Below are 5,210 nucleotides of genomic sequence, written 5' to 3'. Positions count from 1 at the left end.
GGACAACCTGCAAAGGGGGAGCAAATGGTTATTTCAAAATACTAAGATGGAATAAAATTTCTTCATTAACAGAAACTGCCATCAGAACTCTAACATGCTATTAAATGTCGTACCTCACAGAGAATCAGCACTATCATTCAAATCATCTGACAGTGACATGTGGGTGAGGGAAGAGCACACCATCACAAGAACCAACGGTGCCGCTTGCTGGCTTGCCATCTCCCTCCCCAGGAAAATCATTCCAAGAGGAACAAGCTGGAAGGAGCAAAAAAGCAACACTGCTCCACTGACCGTTTGCTCTCCTGGTTGTGGGGAATACCAGACAGACTACACCCTAACCCCCCATTTGCAAAATTACCTGCATTCACCCTGGGAGGCAGATGAATTCCTTAGGATTGGTGATGAGATGCTGGAGACAGAAAAGGGAGGCATTATATGTACCTAAGAATAGCCATTCAAGACCCTTGAGTATTTGGGGCCCACTTCTCAGTAGTAAGATGACATCACTTTTGAGTTCAGGCATATGCTTGTCATTTTACGTTCATCATGGAGTGGCCAGCGCAATCTGAAGCAGCAAGTCCCATCCAGATTCTGTGCCCCTACCCATAATTGCATAAAGCATCGTATACCCACCTGGAGCATCGCCATAATGCCTGATCCACACAGGCACAGGTCTTGGCCCATCCTCCCACCCGTAAGGTCTTTTGATTTAAACCACATCTGAAAAAAAAAAACACAGCAAAGAACACCCTTCACTTTTATGTCTCGTAGCCTAACTGTCCCACGTCAGTCCCTTAACACCTAGGGGCTAAAGAGCCCAAACATTTGCCACAGACACTGCTACTCAGAATGTTTGTTTTCTCCACTAATTCATCAGAAAGAGAGAGTTCAACTTTTGAGATCATCCCCGTAGCACATTCCGGTGGACTTCCGTATACCCAACAATGAAACCAAAAAAATAAAGGCGGTAAAGGCACGCCACGAGCACTTACTGTAACGAAAACTCTTTGCTATCCTTTAGTGTTCGACGCGCGCCCGAACCCTGAAGACAAAAGAACATCAGGTCAGCACTAGGCTATCTCGTAAACGCTTTGTTTTCCGGAGCTAAGACTGCGTCGGCCGTTTAAGGCCTGTCTCCTCAGAGTTTCTTATCCTCACGGAGCTCAGTACAGGTCTGTGAAAAGATTCTCATCACGGAGAGGCCCGTCGGCACCGCCCCCCATCGCCATGTTGTCCTTCACAAAGCCCTTGCCGCTTCAAGGCCTCAGTGCCATGGCCATGTTTTTCTCTTCCCTGCGCCAAGAACCCAATAGATGTAACTAAAGCGCGGGCACGTTCTCGTGGTCATTTTTTTTTTGTTTTTTAAAGTGCAATCAAAAACACACGCTTACCGAAATCTGTGGAAGAATGAGACCGAAAGCCTGCCGCGAGACACTTAAATAGCATCTCGCAGAGGTCCACGGGATTTGGGGGCGGGACTATGACAGGCGCAAGCGCAGAAAGAGAGGGCGTGCGAGCTTGGTGGCTCGGGGTAAAAATTTCCAGAGGAAGCCCGGGTCGGGTGGGAGGGGGAGGCTGTGCGTTCCCTGACGCGGCGGCGCGAAAAAGGTGCGCATGCGCCTTAGGAAATGGGCAAGCGCGCCTAACGTGCCGTGACGGGGTCTCTGCTGCGGCTACATGTGGGACTGAGGCGACGAGTTCCCGGTTTCCCGCGGATCCTGGACTGACGTCCTGCCTCGGTCACAGCCGCCTGCCCCCTCTCCCCTCCCTGAGACCCCCCCCCCCGCCCTCTTCCGCACACACACCCTAAACCCGCGTGCAGGGTCCGACACCATGGACCGCGAACCTTATGAACCCTCTCGGCTGGCGTCGTCTCGGTTCCACGCCGGCCGCCCAGCGAGCACTCTGGGTCTGGTCCTCAGAGTCCCAGCATAGGGGGCGACTCAGGTACTACTGGGCCCCGGGCCGAGCTCGAGTGGAGGGCCCTTGCATGGAGCCGTTTCGGGAAAGTGAATCAGGCCGTAGGTGCTTTTGAAATTTTGTAACAGTCTTAGGATATTTTCTCTAACTGGCCACCTCTGTCCTGCTGTCCAGTCCGATTTTACTAGGAGCTTGGCTTGCAGTAGGGCTAATATTAAATGACATTTGAAGTGCCGTTTTAAGCACATTACGTGAATTGATTATACTTTAGTTCTCCAAATCCCAAAAGAGAGGTTGGTACAGTACACGCATTTCATAGATGAGGGAATCTAGGTGTAAAGACCTCTTGCAGAGCAGCCTACAACTCCCGCCTGATTGGCAAGTTAGTTCCAGTCACCTGTATACACTTGTTACTGAGGCCAACCAGCATCAATTTATTAATCGTTTGTGGTGAACACCTACGGTACATGTGCGTTTTAAAAAATTTTTATACATGTACATTTTATAGTCATTTATTAAGCTCTTACTGTGTGTTCTCCTGTATGACCTCACCTAATACTACAACCCTAGAAGAAGATATTAGGTAATGTTAGGGATGAGGAACCTGAGGTCCAGAGAGGTTAATCAACTTGCTCGGTGTTATCCAGCTAAGAAATATCAGAGCCCACGTACAAATCCAGGCAGTCTGATTCCAGAGCCTGCACTTTTTATTTTTTATTTTTGGCTGCGTTGGGTCTTTGTTGATGCACGTGGGCTTTCCCCTGATTGCCATGAGCGGGCTTCTCATTGCCGTGGCTTCTCTTGTTGTGTAGCACAGGATCTAGGCACATGGGCCCAGTAGTTGTGGCTTGCAGGCTCTAGACCGCAGGCTCAGTAGTTGTAGCGCACAGGCTTAGTTGCTCCGTGGCATGTGGGATCTTCCCGGGCCAGGGCTCGAACCCATGTCCTCTGCGTTGGCAGGCGGATTCTTAACCACTGCGCCACCAGGGAAGCCCGAGAGCCTGCAGTTTTGATCACTCTGGTTTATTGCTGTCCTCATGCTCTTTGGGAATTTGGAGGGCAAGCAAATACACAGGAAACAAATGGCATGATCCCTGGATACTGTTTCTCAATTTTTTTTCATTGTTGTCTTCCCCTCTCCAGGAGCCTTAAAAAGACATTTTCGCCTCTAATCCCAACCATGAAGTTGTAATAACACTGATATACTGTATGTCTGTTTAGGTTCCACGGACCTTTGGAGGGCCAGAAACCCTTTTTTTTTTTTTCTTTTTTTTAATATCTAGGGTTTTTTGCCCTCTCCCTGCTCTGCAGGAATCCATTTTCACTCCTTTGGGGGCAGTGTTGTCCCCATGCATGTCCCAGCGTAACACGACAAGTGACAAAACAAGTACTGAAAGAATTCCAGTATGAACAGTTATTATAGATGGAATAAATTCATTTATTCAATAACTATTAAGTGCTTGTGCAAGTACATGATTGGAAAGTTGTAACAAAATGTATAGAAAATGGAACAGATAAGTTATGGAAAATTCAGAAGGTCCAGAGTAGGCAGATAGGTCTAGGGAGGTTGTGTGTGGGCATGGGAATTGGGGAATGCTTTATGGAGTGCCTGGGCCTTGAAGGTTAGATAAACAGAACCAGGGAGGGAATTCAAGTTAAACAATTTGAGCCACAGGATTGGAGCTGGAAAAGGAAGTGTACGAATATAGTTCATGAAAGATGGGCTGAAGGGGAATCAGAATATAAAATTGGAAAAGATTTCCTGGGGAAGACCGGATGAGGAGGGCCTGGAGTGCAAAGCTAAATAATTTGAACTATAGATAGAAACAAACTGAAAGTTTTTGAGTAGGGAGGTGATTAGAAATTGAGGGATAAGATGAGACAAGGACATTAATTAGATTGTCACAGTAGTTTAAGCAGCAGGTAAGTGGATTCTGTACTAACAAGTATAATGAAAGGGAAATAGAGGATTTACATCAGAAGTCTTCACCTCATACCTGCAGGAATATAAGTAATGCAGTAAGCCGTAGGAACCGGGTGGGGACTCTGGCGATCTAGATAGCTCTGTCTTAGCTCCAGCAGATTGTTGCCTTCCTAGAATATTGTTCTCTGAAAAATCTGATCAAGAGAATCCAGAAATCCAGAATTGTTTATTAATTTGCCCATAGAAAAATTTGGCATCGAGACTTCCCTGGCTGTCCAGTGGTTAAGACTCTGCACTTCCAGTGCAGGGGGTGTGGGTTCGATCCCTAGTTGGGGAACTAAGATGCCACGTGCCGTGAGTTACGGCCAAAAAAACCCCCCAAAAATAATAATAAAATGTTGGCATCTAACTTAAAAATTTTAAGCATTTTCTATGAGCCAATCAAAATATGCCTGTGCACCAAGAGTGTGAATTTTCAGCATCTTTTATAGTGATATAGAATCCACTAGAAAGGGGGGAATGTCAAAAACTGGATATTCTTTTTGGAAGCTGTAAGTGGGTTGAGGGGCTTAAGCACCAAAAAAAAGCCAATGTTCTTGGCAGTTGGAGATCACGGGCACAACCTTCGCTTTAATGTTTAGTCTACCAATATTATTTGTCTCTTGAGCATCTGCAAGGCACAGGAGATACAACAGGGGACAAAGCAGACAGTCCCCTTATGTTCCCTTGGAGCTTATATTCTGGTGGAAAACACAGACAAATAATATGTCAAGCGCAGTTAAATGCTGTGGTGAAAATTGGACTTCCCGGGTAGTCCAGTGGTTAAAACTCAGCACTACCACTTCACGGGGCACAGGTTGGATCCCTGGTTGGGGAAATAAGATCCTGCATTGTCATGAGGTGCGGCCAAAAACAAAACAAAACAAAAAAACAAAGCTAGGGCGAAAATTAAGTAGGGCAGGAGAGAGGGAGTGCTGGGGCAGAGGGAAAGGAATTGTCATTTCACTCAGAGAGGGCCTCTCTGAGAAGGGACATTTGTGCAGAACTCTGAAAGGTATGGAGGAGAGAGCCGTGTGAGGTAGAATGCTCCAGGTAGGACTGCAGCATTGGACTGTGCTTACTGATTTATAGGTTGTGGTTAGGATTTTTTTTTTTTTTTTTTTTTTTTTTTTTTTTTTTTTGTCGTACGCAGGCCTCTCACTGTTGTGGCCCCTCCCGTTGCTGAGCACAGGCTCCGGACGCGCAGGCTCAGTGGCCATGGCTCACGGGCCCAGCCGCTCCACGGCATGTGGGATCTTCACGGACCGGGGCACGAACCCGTGTCCCCTGCATCGGCAGGCGGACTCTCAACCACTGTGCCACCAGG

At 47.3% G+C, this 5,210-nt stretch overlaps 1 long non-coding RNA gene and 3 other non-coding genes across 7 annotated transcripts; all 4 read right to left on the bottom strand.

The window, feature by feature from the left end:
* Positions 1 to 6: 6 nt before the first annotated feature.
* On the bottom strand, positions 7 to 1,479 carry LOC114483973 (uncharacterized). 4 transcript variants are annotated; one of them, XR_003676329.1, is made up of 4 exons: positions 1,392 to 1,479; positions 993 to 1,042; positions 634 to 720; positions 7 to 409 (listed from the first exon to the last, which is right to left on the bottom strand). It is a non-coding gene; the product is annotated as an uncharacterized lncRNA (long non-coding RNA). The 4 variants fall into 4 exon arrangements; XR_008619604.1 differs by lacking the exon at positions 1,392 to 1,479 and having other exon boundaries at positions 7 to 278; positions 359 to 409; positions 993 to 1,377; XR_008619603.1 differs by lacking the exon at positions 1,392 to 1,479 and having other exon boundaries at positions 7 to 255; positions 359 to 409; positions 993 to 1,375.
* On the bottom strand, positions 77 to 151 carry LOC112067474 (small nucleolar RNA SNORD28). Its single transcript, XR_002893293.1, has one exon. It is a non-coding gene; the product is annotated as a small nucleolar RNA SNORD28 (small nucleolar RNA).
* On the bottom strand, positions 482 to 553 carry LOC112067476 (small nucleolar RNA SNORD27). Its single transcript, XR_002893295.1, has one exon. It is a non-coding gene; the product is annotated as a small nucleolar RNA SNORD27 (small nucleolar RNA).
* On the bottom strand, positions 840 to 913 carry LOC112067477 (small nucleolar RNA SNORD26). The gene has a single exon (XR_002893296.1). It is a non-coding gene; the product is annotated as a small nucleolar RNA SNORD26 (small nucleolar RNA).
* Positions 1,480 to 5,210: the final 3,731 nt, after the last annotated feature.

The sequence above is a fragment of the Physeter macrocephalus genome, chromosome 16 (genome assembly GCF_002837175.3).
Source record: "Physeter macrocephalus isolate SW-GA chromosome 16, ASM283717v5, whole genome shotgun sequence".
Classification (NCBI taxonomy): domain Eukaryota; kingdom Metazoa; phylum Chordata; class Mammalia; order Artiodactyla; family Physeteridae; genus Physeter; species Physeter macrocephalus.
Note: the sequence above shows the minus strand (reverse complement) of the source record. Positions and strands in the feature narration are given on the sequence as shown.